General features: G+C 32.5%; 1 pseudogene; it reads right to left on the reverse strand.

The window, feature by feature from the left end:
* Positions 1-610: 610 nt before the first annotated feature.
* Positions 611-727, reverse strand: LOC131817195 (U6 spliceosomal RNA; annotated as a pseudogene).
* Positions 728-17,852: the final 17,125 nt, after the last annotated feature.

The raw sequence follows: 17,852 nt of genomic DNA on the forward strand, positions 1-17,852 counted from the left end.
AGATGCAACATAGGCGGTTTCGGGCGTACGAAAAGAAAAATAAAAGAAGATGGGATTGGGAGGGAGACAAACCATAAAAGACTGAATCTCACAAAACAGACTGAGCGTTGCTGGGGGGATGTGTGTTGGGAGAGGATGGTGGGGGTATGGACATTGGGGAGGGCAGGTGCTATGGTGAGTGATGGTGAGTGCTGTGAAATGTGTAAACCTGGTGATTCACAGACCTGTACCCCTAGGGATAAAAGCACATTATATGTTTATAAAAAATTTAAAAAAATAATTTAAAAAATCCATTAAAGAAAAAACACATATTGCAAGCCCAGAGCTAATCTCATATTCAATCAAAAAAGTTTGAAAGTTTTCCCCTTAAAGATCAGAAAAAAGACAGGTGTGTCCACTTTCACTACTCTCATTTGACAGAGTACTGGACATCCTAGCCAGAGAAACAAGGAACACAAAGAAATAAGACTCCAAAAAAAAAGGAAGAAGTAAAATTTTCTTTTTTTGGATAACATGAACTTACATGTAAAAGAATCCTAAAAAATTCATAAAAATTTTGAATAAACAAATTTAGTAAAGCTGCCAAATACAAGATCAATATATAAAAGACAAGAACTTTGTTTTGTTTCGTTTTTTTAATAGTTTTTCATGTGATCCTTGCTCAGTGATCACGCTAATCTTCTCTGCATCATTCCAATTTTAGTATATGTGCTGCCAAAGTAAGCACAAGAAAGGAGCATTTTAACACTCTAATGATGAACTATCTGAAAAAATAAAGAAAACAATCTAATTCACACTAGCATCAAAACTAATAAAATACTTAGGATAAGATTTAACTAAGACGATGAAAGATCTGTACCCCATAATCTATGACATTGATAAAGAAATTGAAGGAGACACAAATGGAAAGATAGCTCATATTTATGAATGGTAAGAATTAACATTGTTAAAATGTCCATACTACCGAAAACCATCTGTAAATTCAATTCCTATCAAACATTCAATGTTAGGGCCACCTGGGTGGCTCAGTGGGTTAAGCCGCTGCCTTCGGCTCAGGTCATGATCCCAGGGTCCTGGGATCGAGCCCTGCATCAGCCTCTCTGCTCAGCAGGAAGCTGCTACTTCTTCTCTCTCTGCCTGCCTCTCTGCCTGCTTGTCATCTCTCTCTCTCAAATAAATAAATAATCTTTTAAAAAATCCAATATTGTGTTTTTACAGAAGTAAAGAATCCTAAAATTTATATGAGACAAACAAATAATCAAAGCAGTTCTGAGAAAGAATGAAGAAGTGAAATTACACTTCTTGATTTGAAACTATACTACAAAGTCCCCATGCTCAAAACAATAAAGTATACTGGCATAAAAACAGACCAATAAACAAGTAGAACAGAATTGAGAGTCCAGAAATAAATCCTTTCATACAGTCACCTAATATTTGACAGGGGCCAACATATGTAATGGGTAAAGATAGTCTGTTTCAGTAAATGATATTTAAAACTGAATAGTCAGATAAACCAGCATGAAACTGGAACTCATAAATCTTAACTTGAAATTGATTAAAGACTTAAATGTGATGCATGAAACTAAATTTCCTAAAGGAAAATATAGGAAAAATTCTCCTTGACATTGGTCTTGCCAATAGTTTTTTGGATACCAGACCAAAAACACAAGCAAAAAAGCAAAAATAAATAAATGGTATTACATCAAACTAAAGTTTCTGCATTGCCAAAAAAAAAGGGAATGAAAACACAATCCACAGAATGGAAGAAAATACTTACAAATCTTATATCTGAAAAGAGGTTAATAACCAACAGATACAAATAGAAAATAATATATAATTAAAAAAATAACAAAAGTATCTCAATAGACTTTTTTTTTTCAAAAAAGTTATATAAATGACCAAGAGGAGCATTAAAAAGTGCTCAACGTAAAAACTCAGGGCAAAGTCATTATGTTGTTGTTGTTGTTGTTTACCTCTGAAAAACACAGCAAGATATTACTACCTATTAGAATATATACTACCAAAAAATTAAAACTAACAAATTTTGGTAAATATTGGGGAAAATTGGGAAGTTATGCACTGTGATAGGGATATAAATTTGTATGGAAAACAGTATGGAGACTATTCATATTATTAAAAGTAAAATTACCATATGATTCAGTAATCCAACTTCTAGGTATATATCTAAAGGAAACAAAGTCACTATTCGAAGACATATCTGCACTCTTATGTTCATTATAAAATTATTAACTCTAAGCAAGATATGGAAATAACTTCAGTATCCATTAATGGATGAATGAATAAAATAAGTATGGTAAATATATACTATGGAATACTACGTAACCATGAAAAATTAAGAAATACTGCCATTTACAATACCATGGATGGATCTTGAAGGTATTATACTAAGTGAAATATTTCAAAGATTTTATATATTTTTTAATTTATGTATTACGATAACCCTTACATACAGAATCTGAAGAAAAAGCAAACTAATGGAAACTTAGAGTTGAGTTGACAAGGGGTGAACCTGGGGTGGAATAAGGTGGTCAAAGGGTACAAACTTGCAACTATATTAGGAAAAAGTTCTGGGGATCTAATGTACAGCATGATGATCATAGTTAATAATATATACATACTTTTTTTTATTGTGCTTCCCTTTATTAAATTTTGCATATATCACATTCTTACAAGTTGAAAGTTTATAGCAATCTTGTATAAAATAGGTCTGCTGCCACCATTTTTCTAACAACATTTGTTCATTTTGTGTCTCTCTGTCACATGTTGGTAATTCTTGCAATATTTCAAGTTTTTTCATTATTATTGTATTTGTTATGGTGATCTGTGATCAGTAATTATGACTCACTGAAAACTCAGAACTAGTTTACTTAAAGTATATGAATTGTTTTTCTTTAAAGACATAATGCTTTTGAACAGTATAGTATAGTGTTTATTTTTTATATGCACTGGGAAACATAATTTTTTATTTGCACTGGGAAACCAAAAAAAAAAATAATGATTTGAATTAGTTTATTGAGATAATCACTTTATTGAGGCGGTCTGGAACAAAACCCACAAGACTTCTGAAGTTTATCTCTACTGTACTATATACATTAAAGTTGCTAAGAGAGTAGATCTTAAAATTCCTTACAATACATGCATAAAAAACAGAGGCAACTATATGAGATAGTAGATGTATTAACATTTTTATGTAGATTATATTGCAATACAGATGTATACCAATTTATCGAATGGTACAAAATTAACACAATGTTAAAAGTTTGCAGTGTTATAAGAAATCATTTCTTAAATTTACAAATTATAATATGTCAATTATTTTTCAATAAAGCTGGAAATAACTTTTTGTAGAATTAATCTATTTTTCAAAAAAGGAAGTAAGGAAATAGAAACTGCAACTAACTCTGAAATAATAGAATACAAAATCCATTTTAGTTATATACACTGTGACAAACACTATTAGTTAGTTTACAATGAAGGAATACTTATGAAGCATGAAGGATGGTCTATAAATAAGGCTGAAAGAGCTCAGTTTTAAGGTTTAAATTTAAAATCTTCTTTTGAAATACTAAACTGCCCACCCAGTTTTCCAAACATAAATGTCTTAACTGCATGAATTTATTTCATACAACTCTATAATCTAGTTTCATAAGAAAGCAGCATGCAAATTTTGAATAAGACAGACTTGCTTAAGTTTCTTTATGTTCAACAGTAAAGGATACTTCCCTAAAAATAAATAGAAGAAAAATCAGCATATTTATCATGGTAATTATTATTCATAATAAGATTCATATTGAATTAAGGAATATATAGCCTCAGAGGGGGTAAAGTAAAATGAAATTTATTTTGGTAAATGTGTCTATGAATAGTCAATACAATGCCTCAATATAAATGAATATTATCATTTTGAACAATTTAATTACTACTATTAGAATTATTATAAGTATAAAAATAGCTATCATTTTAGCATGGAATAAGAGACTCTCATGCTCCATGCTTCATTACATCCACACAACAACTCTGCATAATAAGTATTATCATCACAATTTCATGGGTGAAAAAACTGAGGCTAACACATTTAGATAACTGGTTTATGATTACATGGCTGATAAAGATGCATCACACTAATTTAGGCTTTATGATTTCAGAATTGTACTCTTTCCACTGCACATTCTATTACTCTGTAAATACTTGGCTTGTTTTCATTTAGTTCTTTAATTTTATTCATGTGGCGATGGCTTAAAGCTTCATTTAAAGGAAGCGTAAAAAATTCATTTAGCCAAAAGCTCCCAAGAATTAAAAATGTCATGGATCTAATGTCGACATGGATATCATTAGTTAATGGGTAACCATATATTTTCCACTCTAGTGAGATAAAAATCAGAGTATTTTTCTAAGTTTTAGTCTCTGAGTATTAAAAAGGACTTTGTTAAAATAGAAATATTTAGACAAAGGTGATCAAAAGTCTGGATCAGGTCACCTTAAGATAAATATTAGAAAACTGAAGAAACAAATGGAGATTCGAACACTGAGCTATGATATAATGAATGTTTTAAAGTATTTAGTAGAGCATAGAAATGCCCTTTAAAGCCTGGTCTTAGCCTAGCATTGCAGCTTCTGGGATATCTGTCTATCTATCTATTTAGATATAAATTTGAAAATTTTTTAACTTAAAGATTTTGAGAAATAGAACATAATTGGCACCATAGAAGATCTGTTTATGATAACAACCTAGCCCCTTCTCCCAGTTTGTTAATATTCTCTCTTATTTAATGTAACATTGTGCAAATATACCACTGCTGATCTGCCGTTATGAGTGAAATAACTATAATCATCTGTTTTCATATCCTGGTGAAAATATTCATTTAGTTCAATGTTGTATTTCTAGGAATGGACCAAATTATTTTTTAATTTTTAAGTTTTCTAAATATTGTCCAACTTACCTGAAATGTTTTATTATGGGCACTGTCATTCTTTCACATTCTTGCAAGACATTTTTACTGTTTCCCAATATGGTAAGTGTGTAATAGTATGCCATTCTAGGTTTTAATTTATTTTTAATTTAATTTAATTTAATTCCAGATTCATAATAAAGATAAACAGTTTTTACATATGAGTGGCCATTTGGATTACCCTTTCTGTAAAGTACATGCTCCAATCTTTTGATATCTTAACATTGTGTCATACTGACTTCTTTAATAGTAGATTTTCTGAATGAACTTTTAGCTGTGTAGGTCTTCTCTATTTTATTTTGAACTTGCTTTCATTTCAAAAACTTTATATTTATTTTCATAATCTGCTTTTATTTTGCTTTGTCTATTATCTATATATCTATCTATTTATTTATTTGCAAGCAAGAGAGAGCGAGCGAGTGAGAGCGCAGGGAGGGATAGAAAAAGAAGGGAAAAGAATCTTAAGCAGGCTCCAGGCTCAGCACAGAGCCCAACTCTGGGCTCTATTTCACAACCCTGACATCATGACCTGAGCCAAAATGAAAGAAATGAAATAAAATTAAGGTGTTAAGAAAAAAGGAAAAAGAATTGGAGGTTTACTTAAGTGAGCCACCCAGGCACCCCTGTGGTATCTTAAATTGGCTGTCATATCTTTAAAGTTCTAGAGTATCCATTTGGTTCATTTATAAAATGTTTCTCAATATCTTTTTTAGTTTCAGTTTTTTGTTCAATTTGCTTCCCCTCTCATTTCTTTGAGCAGAGTAATCAAGCCATTTTATAATATTTATTGATCATTTTAATATCATACTTAATCCCATTTTGTCTATCAAATCTTGTTAATGGTTTTTCTTTGTGTGCTTTGTTACATTTTGCTATGTTCAAGACATTATATTTGAAACTCTTATTGAGTAGGGATAATTAAGAGCTATAATAATGGTATGGTCCTCCTTGGCAGGATTTTCTCTTATATCTGAGACTCTACAAGACAATCATACTCCAAATTCAGTGGTTGACTTTCTCAGTTTACACAGAAGACAAGGTAGGCTATAGTCTTATTTCTGCTTCTCCTTGTGCTTTGGGGATCTCAACTTAAATTTGGGTTGTACCAAAGTCCTCAAATTTGATTGCTGCTGGATTTTGAATTTTGTTTCTCTAGTATCAAGTGTCTATTAAAAACACAGCTCAGTGTGTTTTAGCAGTTTCTAATGCTCTCATAGCTAAAATGGCTTCAGGGCATATATCTCTAGACTCTCATTGTGTTTCGTATTTTGGCCCAGTAATCCCTCATTTATTTTTATAATCATTCTGATATTTTTAACTTTAAAAGCTATTTTGTCTGGATTTTTAAGTTGTCTTAGTAGGAAGTTTTAGATCACCATTAATAGAAGCAACAACAAATATACATGAAAATATCTGCAGTAGTTTATCACATCTTTATGGCTTTGAACTTCCATAAGCTGAGGCATCCTTCTCTAATCACTTAGGCAAACTCCAATTTACCCTTTAAAACAACACAAGAATTGCTTCATTTAAGAACATGTTCAGGGATGACTCTTCCCCACTGTTCTTACCAACATTCCCACACACTCTTTGCTACCCACACCTTGTTTATGAACTTTCATTAGGTATATCAGCATCACCAGAATTTTGCTCCATTGTATTTTTGTCCTTTAGAGCTTTAATTAAATATTAATTCAATAGAAAGTCTGTCCTTTTCTTTCAAACCTGGGTTAGTTATTTCTTCTCATTCTTTGTCAGAAGTTACTTTATTAGAGAAACTTACAGCTGTATTGTGACTTTGGAGCCTTTACAGTTTTTTGACTGGAAAAATCACCCATCTCTGAGATTTATACACAGCTTCCTAGCTGATATTATTCAGAAATCTGTTCAAAACAGAGTTTTTCAGGGAGGCCCTTTCGGATCACTCAGTTACAAAACCTCTTCTCAATCACTGCTCTTTTAAAAATGTGCTTATTTAGTTCAAATATGCATCACTATTAAAGGAAAACCCAGTACAATTTTTTTCTTTTTAAAGTTGGCTTACCTATTATCTATCTCTCCCATTAAAATGATTCCTCTGGGCTGGGGTTTTGTTGTGCTCATCTTAGGCCAGGCACTCAATAAATTGTCTCTGAATGATTGAATTGTTTGACTCCCTTGCTAGATTCTCAACTTCATGAGGCCAAGGATTGTTCTATTCAGTCCTTCTTTATCCTCAATGTCTGTTATATTGCAGTCACTTACGTGACTAATGGGAAAAATCACAGAAAGAAAGAGTTAAAACTACAGAAAAACACCGTAGGTTCAATAACACAAAGCTTTCTAAAATTATTTAGCCCAGGAATTGAATACTGGCTGCACTTCTGATTTTTTTAAATGGTATTGAATTTAATTTAAATGGAAATACTTGAATGGTAGAATATAAAAAAAATTATAAAAGCAACTTGCTCCTTAAAGTAAGAATTATATAGGGCATCTCTTCTAGAAGCAGAATTTTCAAATGTCAAACATCTGAAAGCATAGAAGGAGAAGTAAGAGTGTGAATTGTACTTCAATGCTCTTTTCTTTATATTCATCAAACAGCTTCATTCACACCTTTCCAATTTTTTCAACTCTTTTGACAAAGCCTTCAGAGGAGTTACTGCTGATGACAACCATCACAGCCTAACAGGAGAAATTTTATGAAGAAAAATAATAGCGTGTTTTTCCCAAATTGTTAAGGATATGGTGAAGCTCTGTCGGATTCAAAGGAGGAATGTGCAATTCCATGCTATATATAATAATAACTTATTTTAATAGTGGCTTTGCAATTTTTCAGATATATCCATTTACTGAAAGCACTATCAAATAAACAATAACAAACAAATTAACAGAGGTTCGAGACAGGAATTATCTAATCTAAAAATAGCACATGTTCACAGAATACACAACACATATGCCAAGTACTACTATAGGTTTCAAGTAATAGTCAAAACAATAGTAAACATGATTCAGACCCTACCAGTCAAATCATAAATGGGACCTTAACTGTAAATCCTTATCTTTAGATCAAAGCGGGAAATTGGGTGCTGAAGATACATTATAGAACTAATATGTTATAGAACTCCTCTGAAATGAGTCATTTATTCCATCACTTTTCCTGCACAGCTGCTGACCCATGTTTTGGTTCCTGGAAATAGCTGCTACCCTGTCATACTTCTTAAAAGCACATATATTGTTAACTCTACTCATTCCTCCATTCCTCTGTGACTGTCACTGTGTTAAAATGTGGAGTCAGCTGACTCACTTGTGGTGGTAATAAAATAGATGAGTTTGCAAAGTATTTTGTTATTTCTAAAAATGCAAAAACCAAATTACATTGAAATCCTAAGGAGTGTTTCAGGGAGAGCTGTAGGATGTGGTTTCTTGTGTAATCCACAGAGATTAGCTCCAACACATATTTAAACTCTCCTCTAGGAGCAACCTTAGTGGTAAAGCAAGAAGATAAACAGATGTATACACACCCTGGCACAAAATTATCACTTATGTTTGGCTTCCTAGTCTCCTCGTGTTACTTATTTATCTTAACTTCTCTCTGAAATCAGGGTACACAGAATCTCAATCAGTTGATATTTTTCTGCTGAATTACCCAATACTCTGATCATACCCCTAAGACTTTTTAAAATTATTTCACTCATAATCCCAAATCTGCTTTGCTTCCTCAGCTCAGTACACTGTAATTTGATTTCAAAATGAGGACGGTTGTCAGTCATGCCACACTCATTAATCTATTTTACAATTCCATGTACTTAGAACTATGAAAATATGTTAATAACATCCATTCCAATAAGCCACCCTAAATTTATTATCATGAAACAAGACCTCAAGAAAGAGAATTCAAAATCATCCATGTATTTGCAATTTATTGCAATAAAGCTTTTATCAAAAGACTTCCCTGTGCACATGGTGGTCAAATTGCTGGTGAAAACCAGCCAAATCTATTACAAGCTTTCTCATGGCTTCCAGGTAACCCAAGTGAGCCTTTATTGATAAAGGGAAGGGATAAAGCAGGGAAGGGATAAACAGTGATGTAAGAATTGGCTAGACAAAAGTAATGACTCTCATTACAGAGTGAGTATTTTAAACCAAAGAGCCTGTTGGGAATATTGTTTTATAAAATAGTGGTTTTTTTATGAACTTTTTAAAATTCAATTAGTTAACATATAGTGTACCATTAGTTTCAAATGTAGATTTCAGTTATTCATCCATAGCATATAATAGCTAATGCTCAGTACTTACTGTTATAGCTTCTTGAAAGAATTTTAACCCACTGAGCCACCCAGGCGCCCTTGAAAGCAGAAATTTAGATCATATTTTCTGATTACTTCCATGAAGTACAACACTTTCCTGCTACCAACCTTCAAAACATACTGTTTGTTAGAGGAATTTCTTTAATAATAAATAAATAGGAATTTATTTAAATTTATTTAAATATTGCACACTGTTTCATTGTTCATAAATAAGGTGATGATATTATAGCCATTAATTGGTAGCACTGATATATCACTTTCTTTTTACTTCTCAGTGCATTCTCTTTACGCAAAATAGATATATATTTTAAAAGAATCTGAATCTGTGGCAAACTTTTAAAAAACCCTATACAGTAAAGTTTATCATTTTAAGTAATCTCAATTATCTTCCTCAATTGTGATAGTATATCCTTCTATCTAGGCCAGATATTGTATGAGGGATTTGAAGAGACATACTTTTCTAAATTTCACTTTTCTCATCTGCAAAATGCTGATTATGATCCTACAATAAAATACACTTACAATTTTTTGATGAAAATTTATTTATTTATTTTAAGATTTTATTTATTTATCAGAGAGAGTGGGCGAGAGAGCAATCACAGGCAGACTGAATGGCAGGCAGAGGCAGAGGGAGAAGCAGGCTCTCGGCCGAGCAAGGAGCCCGATGTGGGACTCGATCCCAGGACGCTGGGATCATGACCTGAGCCAAAGGCAGCTGCTTAACCAACTGAGCCACCCAGGCGTCCCTTTTGATAAAAATTTAATCTGTATAAACAATATATTTGCTGTAATGCGTGGTTCATGGTAAACATCTTATTTAATTATAAGCAACAACAGTATTAAAAATTAAGTAAATGTGTCTATAATATTTAAAGTTTTAACACATAATTCCAGTGCTTTGCCTTATTTTCTCAAATCCCTTTGCCACTTTCACTGACAGAGTCAAATGTACTTTTTCTACTAGTAGCCAGCTCTTTGTCTTTTGTCAGAAAGATGCCCTTGTGAATTATTTATAATAGAGATATTAGCAATAATAATAATAATAATAAATAGCAATGAAAATGTTAAAAAAAAGTTATCTTAACTAATTAAGGTTCTTAGACATCAATTAGAGGAACCACCTCTGGCAAGCAAATTAATCTGCAAGACATTCCCAGAATTAACAAGTCAGTCAGATACAGGGTTGTCCGTAGACTGAAAGGTGAAGCAAAAGGACTAGGTTTGGAAAATAGGTAAGGACAGTGAAAAAAATGATCAAATTTTTGGGCAAAATAAATTCTTTGGTGTCCTTTCAATGGAGTCCTGGGCATTAGGTAGCAGAAACTCTGGAGATTATCTCAATCCATTGGAGTCACCCTGTTTATTAGCTTGCTATTGACAAAGTTATTTACAAACTGTAGATCAAGAGGTTATAATGTAGAAAACTGATGGTAATGCACAAGATTCTTGTTAACAATAATGCAAGTTAGTGATATTTCATTAGAAAACATAAATTCTATAACCCAAATTATGGACCCAGAGCACTTCTGCTGCACAACTCTGCTTATATCCCAAATAACCATGTGAACTAGTTTTAATATCTGCTTCTTATTAATTTTTGAATAAAAATTCTTGACACAAGTATTTTATAATTGTGTGATAATCATGCATTTAATTTCTTGGAGAACAAAACACACTTTAGCGTAACTATGTTCATTCACAGAACCAGCCTTGATAACACACTTCTATATGTTAGAAATGATGTATTACATGTAGAATATTGGGCACTCGTTTGGTATTCTTTGACATGTTTTGCACTATCTAAAAAGAGATCAGTGAACTTGGACTGGAGTTAGTAGACATGGAAGAAAATAAAATATTACAGAGAAGAATACTCTGTGGTCTACAACCTAAACGGGCTGGAATTCCCATCATTTGGATCCCTGTAGCTTTACAAAAGTCAATTAAATTTTTGTATCTCTGATTAAAGTTGATTCCCCAGTACTTTTTCAAACATCTCTTGTAAAGTATTGTTTCCCAGAAAAAAAGGGATTTTGCACATGTATCTGCCTTTGTCTCTGGTCATGATCTCAGTCAGGATCCTGGGATCGAGCTCCATATTGGGCTTCAAATGTAGTCTCTCTCTGCAGCTACCTCCCCCTGCCCCACTCATGCTCTCTCTCTCAAATAAATAAATACAATCTTTAATTTTTTAATTAAAAATAAGATAAATAAAATAAAATAAAAAGTCTGGTCTTACTGCCCCATTTAGCTCCTTTTTTTTTTTTTTTGAGTTATATTTAAAGCAGCATGAGAGAACATGAGGCTCTCAAACTTAAAAAAAAAAAAAAGGAAAAAATTGAGTTTTGTTAGGATTTAAGATCTTGTATGCTAGACAAAAACATTGGCTTTGTTAACATGTGAAAATTAACAAAAGAGAATAAGATAGAATTCTAATAATTTTTGTAGAAATTAAAAATTTCCTCCAAACCAATTACATACACACCCATTAAGTAAATTCATTCCAATGTCCCAAACCAACCTTTTCTAATACTAATGCATCTGTATAAACAGAGTCAACCCAAGGAATAAATAAATATTATTATTTTTTTCCTGTCTCTTCCACAGTCACATCTGGGTAAATTGGTAGCAATCCAATTATCTATCTTATCTTATAAGACATGATATCATAAGGAAGGGTATTCTGTCCATTTGGAACAACTGAAAATCATTGTAATTTTATCTTGGTGCAGTAACTTGAGATGGCACAGTGTGGGTTATGAATATATTTTATTTTTTTTTTTACTTGGAAGAAGAGATTATAGAGATATTGGTTATCCAAGAGAGACTGACAGGTGTTGATAGTTGCCAGGTCAATATCCATCTACTTTTTCCTTTAATATCAGAAAGCACTGAGGGATTGACAACAAGGAAACTTAAAACAACATCAAATATTTTATTGTCTCTTTTCTAGTTATATTGTAAGCATATGACAAAGTATCAGTCGTACAAGCTATCATTCTCTTTTACCTCTATCTTTCTGCCAGAAATGTGGGCTTAATAGTGAGAACTCCAACAGCAATTTTTGCAACTGTGAATAAAAAGCCATGAAAACCTCTAATATAGTTCACTTGACTTTCTGAAGACTCTGAACCAACACCAGAAAACACTCTCTATAGTCTTCTTGTTAAATGAAAAAATATGGTTAAACCACTTTTGAAAGTCTACTACATACAGCAAAATGTAAATCTTAATTGAAATATGTCCTCTCAGCTGTGCTTAAGCAACTGGGTCCTGAGCTTTTCAGGTTTTCAGTCTGAAAGATTACACCTCTGGTGCTCTGAAAGGGAAGAGAAAGGACACCCTGTTCTCCATAGAAATTAAAGAAGAGAAATCTGTGCATTTAAGTGGGCCATATAAAATTTATCAAGCAATTATCTCCTAACTCCTTCCTATCCAAATTACCTGATATGCTCTCCCTACTCCTTTATTCCACGTTACTGCCTTTTCCAGGATTCTGTCTCACATCACAACATGTCTTCTGTTATTTCCTTCTTGCAAGCTAGTTTTGTTTTCTCCATCTAAAAAAAGTCAACATTCATTGTGTATTTCAATTCCCATTTTCCTCAAATGCATTGATTCTTCTTATCTATTACTCTTTTCTCATACTCAGTGTCTTTGTCATTATGGGGTTTGTACTTTGCTTTTCCCCATCATTTACTGCCATTATATAATCAAATCTAAGTACTTCTTAGAGAAAGTTAAAAATTCCTGCATAGCCACACGTGAACACAAAGTCACTGACTTTTAGCAAACCTATAAGATAGTCAGACATCCATTCAATTTCTTTTTTTTTTAATTTTTATTTATTTATTTGACAGAGAGAGATGACAAGCAGGCAGAGGCAGGCAGAGGGAGAGGAGGAAGCAGGCTCCCTGCTGAGCAGAGAGCCTGATTTGGGGCTCGATCCCAGGACCCTGGGATCATGACCCGAGCCGAAGACATTGGCTTAACCCACTGAGCCACCCAGGCGTCCCTCCATTCAATTTCTTAACTGAGTCTCAAATGCATCCTGAGTTCTAACCTAAACCTAAGTTCTACTTCTTCAACGTTGTTATATGACCAAATTCTTTCAGTTCGGTATTTTGTAACATTTAAATATTAATCAATTGATGCTTTGTCTGTGTATTTCTATGAAAATAATTTGAATACTGTAGATTTTTTGTTATATTTATAGATTTATAATCAAAGTTTCATCAGTTGAAGTTTTTGGAAATTTCAGATATAATGATTAACCTAAAATGATACTGCCTCAAATCCCTCTGATATCAAGGCACAGCACCTGATTATAGCCAAACCTGTTTTGGATAGTTCCATGGGAAATTGCAGTTACTTAACACTGATAGCATCTCATGTTCTCTCTCTCATTTTAGAATGTCTCCAACACAACCCAAAAGTGTAGGAGAGTTAATGTCCTCTGAGGACAGCTCTCAGTGAAGTGGAAATAAGAACCATAGATAAAATTGTCTTCAGGTCTTCAGGTCTTCAGTTTTCAGGTCGTCATGAGGACAACTTAAAGAAGTTTCTCAGGACCTTTCAGTAAAAGCAAGCCTGCATTTTCTTTCCACAACAATTATATCAACAATGTACCTCTTTGACAAAGTTGCTTCTTCACTGTCTCACTTTCCCATTCTTTTCTACCTTGGATAATCTCCCAGATAAACTAACAGTACTCAAATCCTTTGTCCTACTCTTTGCTCTCAGGATAAATGGAGCCAAAAGACTTAGATTAATATCAAGTTCTGAATGGGATCTTAGAGCTATTTCTGTCCAGATTTTCATAAACATAGGGACCTTTGAATTGTCAGGCTATAAATAAGTTCTAAATGGAGGGGGCAAAAGCAAAAGTAGAAATTTTTCTGTTTGATTTTTAATCATGATTAATTGACTTTATTGATTATTAGAAATACTAACATTATAAAAGTGTGGATCTTTGTAAAACAATGTCATAATGTAAGAAATAAGTTGCATAGTCCTTTGGAGAATATTAAACCAAGTGTTCAGGTGCCATCTAATTTCTTGTTTAATCCAGAACTTTGGTGTGCATTATCTTGAGGAATAAAATTGTGAAGTCCAGACAGACTAAGAGAAAACTGATCCAAATGTGTGTGTTTATATTTCTGCTTTTGTTGTAAAAATCAAAGTGTGATTGCTGGTTTAAAATGGTAAAACTAATAATGTTCATGGACTCTATTATAAATTTTCTAATTGTATGGGAAGAATCCAATAAACATAGAATTAATTGATTTGCAAATCCTCAAAGAGCTACAGGATCAGGTAGTGGTATGTTCTGATTCAACAGCATCAGAATGCAGCATTTTATATGTGTGGCTAATGGATATTTTCATGAATGTTTGCTAGCTAGTCAGCCAATACAGAGAAATATTAGGTAGGGTAATTACTCACAGTTGTGTTTAATAAAATGAGAGAAAATTATCAAATGACACTAATAATAATAATCCTATAGAAGGCTAAATAATTCAATGATAATTACAAGTATTAATCTAGCTTTCTTCCCTGATTATGACTCTTCTCTCCTTTATCATAATGGGAGTAGCAGATTGTCTGCAATGAATTGTGAAAACCCAGCAGTGACTTTGGCAGTGAACTATGGAACTATGATGCATGTATTTTCAAAAGTATAGACATACATCAATATTGATAGGTTAAAATGATTCTGGATGGTCTTGAGCAAATGTGTCAATTTTTTTTTTCTGGGTGTGTCATAAAAGAAAGAAGCAATAGTAAATTCTTGCTGTTATTCCATGGAGCCAATAAAATCATACTGCCAACAAGTGGCTGTTGACACCGTAAGTGTGGTTAACTGTCTTGAAATACTAGGCCTGGAAATAAAATTCCAATATTTCACATAACCTGTTTCTTTTTTAAAGAAAAAAACAAAACAAAACAAAACAACTATACTGCTTACATTTAGGGCCCTGCTGTTGTGTAACTATTTTTGAACATGTCTACTGTAAGTGTATATATATATATATATTTTTTTCTGTGCTATAAATTCATTTAGAGATAAATTTGGATTGCAAATTATTTTGGGGGAGGCATGGTATTTGTGGCTAGTCTTACAAGTAAAAAGGACTAAAAGAAAGAAGAAAAACATTTTTTATTACAGCATATTTACATCTGTCCAAAGTACTTATTTACTATAATACTGACTAATGTATAATACTGTACACAAAGAAAGAAGTTAAATGAGTTAAAATTCAGTCGAAGTATAGCTGGCCATTTTAAAACTTACCACAGAATCTTTCTGGTATGAAATGTGATATCTGGCAATCTGGTCCAGTTCATTACATCAGGTCATTTGTATGTTCTTATTACCATTTTGATAGCATAGCACATTTTATAACCCAGACATTTTACAATGGAACTATGATGCATGTATTTTCAAAAGTATAGACATACATGAAGCTATGAGGTCAAAAAAGATGAATGTCCGTAGTACCATATAGACTCAACAAATAAAAGTGTCCAAGGCTCTGAGTGAGATTTACGAATATTGTAGAAGATTAGGCCAACATGTGGTTTTGATATAAATAATCTGTTCTTAAATTAGAATTACAGTCGGTGAGTACAGTGTTGAAAATGGCAGATAGATTTTAGCTATCTTTGCTCAATAGGGAAAATGGAAAAATGTTTAGTTTGGTTAGATTTTCACTTAACTTCTGAAAAATCTTACGTTTGAGAGAACCCTTCTGAAATAAGAATCCTTAAAGACATAACCCCTTTGGCACAAGTTTTCAAGAAACTTGTTTGATGTTGTAGACAATCATATAGCACACGTACTGTTCTAGATGTTTCATGCCAATAATATGTAAGCCATACCAAGGCTACATATACATATAGAGATGTTCCTCAGCTTACAACGGGGCTATGTACAGAGAAACACATAAAAAATTGAAAATGCATTTAATACCCCTAAACTATCAAATATCATAGCTTACCTTAATCTTATTTAAACATACTCAGAACACTTACATTTGCCTGCATTTGGGCAAAATCATCTTAAGCAAAGCCTATTTTATAACAAAGTATCAAATATCACATGCAATTTATTAAATATTACACTAAAAAAAGAAGAATGGTTATATATAGAGTGGTTGTAAGAATATCAGGTGTTCACCCCTCTAATCTTCTAGCTGACTGGGAGCTGTGGCTCACTGCCCCTGCCCAGCATCACAAGACGGCACCATACCACATGTCACTGGCCCTTTTTATAAAGACCCAAATTCAAAATCCAAAGTACAGTTTCTACTGAATCACTTTCACTTTCACATCATTGCCAAATATATCGTAAGTTGAATCATTGTAAATCAGGAGCCATCTTATTTGAAAGTTAAATCACAGTCACCTGTATACACACAAAAAATGGCCTTCATGTTGGGACATCTATGTATCTCTAAACAACATAACATGACATATCAACAGCAAAAAATGGATGTGAAGGGGACAATTGCTTTGCGTCAGTACTCTGAGCAGTAACATACATGGCCTTACTCAACTAGCAGAACTCTAGAGCTAGCTGATGGCAAGGAATTTTACAAATGTTTGCTGAACAGCTTAAGCACTTTTATTTTTAAATTAGTGTGCATATCTGTTTTCTAAAGATATGTTAATTTATTTTATTGACTTATTACAAAACCAAATAACTTCCTCTTATTTAAGTGGCAGGTAAATAGAATTCTTTTTAATTTAAATCAAATGGCTTTTTAGGGAAAATATACTAAAAATTCTGAAACTTGTATTGCTTATGAATCTTTTATTGGAATCCTTATCAAGTTGTATTTTTCAAGTTTTTCCTAAATAATCTTCAATGAATTGAAAATATTTTTTGGATTTTACTCAAGGCTATTAACACACAATTTCACGTTGTTAAATATAGTGCTTAAGGTTCAACCAAAACGTTGTGTCTTTTTTTTTCCACTACCACATCCTCCATCTACTGACTGGATTCTCTCCCCAACTAGCACATATAAACCATTGTCTATCTTTAGGATAAGTAAGGGTCATCTTTTGTCTTTACTCTATTCCTCGCATGCTTCTGAACTTTTGAATTTTAATATAGTCACACCATAAGCATCACATATTTGATTCCCCTTTCAATAGTAAACAGTGCACAACCAGAGCATACCTTCAAAGCTATCAATAGACTTACTCTGATATATTATTTTTGTATTTTTGTAAATTAAAATAATTAAATTATAGAACAAGAGTTTCAGGTGGTAGGTGGTGTAAGTTTTACCCAAACTGACTTTTGTCAAACTCGTTTTTGTCATCATATATGTCAAGTAGTTTTCTCAGGTTTATTTTTAGAATATCCTTGTATAATGAATATTTACACTGATATCTAGTATAAAAATCTTGCAATTTATTTTACAAACATTAAGATATTGAAATTCAATCTATTTCTTTAATTCAATAAAGACATTTTTGGCTTGTTTCCAGTACTTTCTTACTGGTTAAAAAATGAATTTGAAGTAATCTGAATTTCATGAGAAATGGTATATAATTAAGATATTTTTAAAAGTACAGATAA

This window comes from Mustela lutreola, chromosome 15 (assembly GCF_030435805.1).
Source record: "Mustela lutreola isolate mMusLut2 chromosome 15, mMusLut2.pri, whole genome shotgun sequence".
NCBI classification, from domain to species: Eukaryota; Metazoa; Chordata; class Mammalia; order Carnivora; family Mustelidae; genus Mustela; species Mustela lutreola.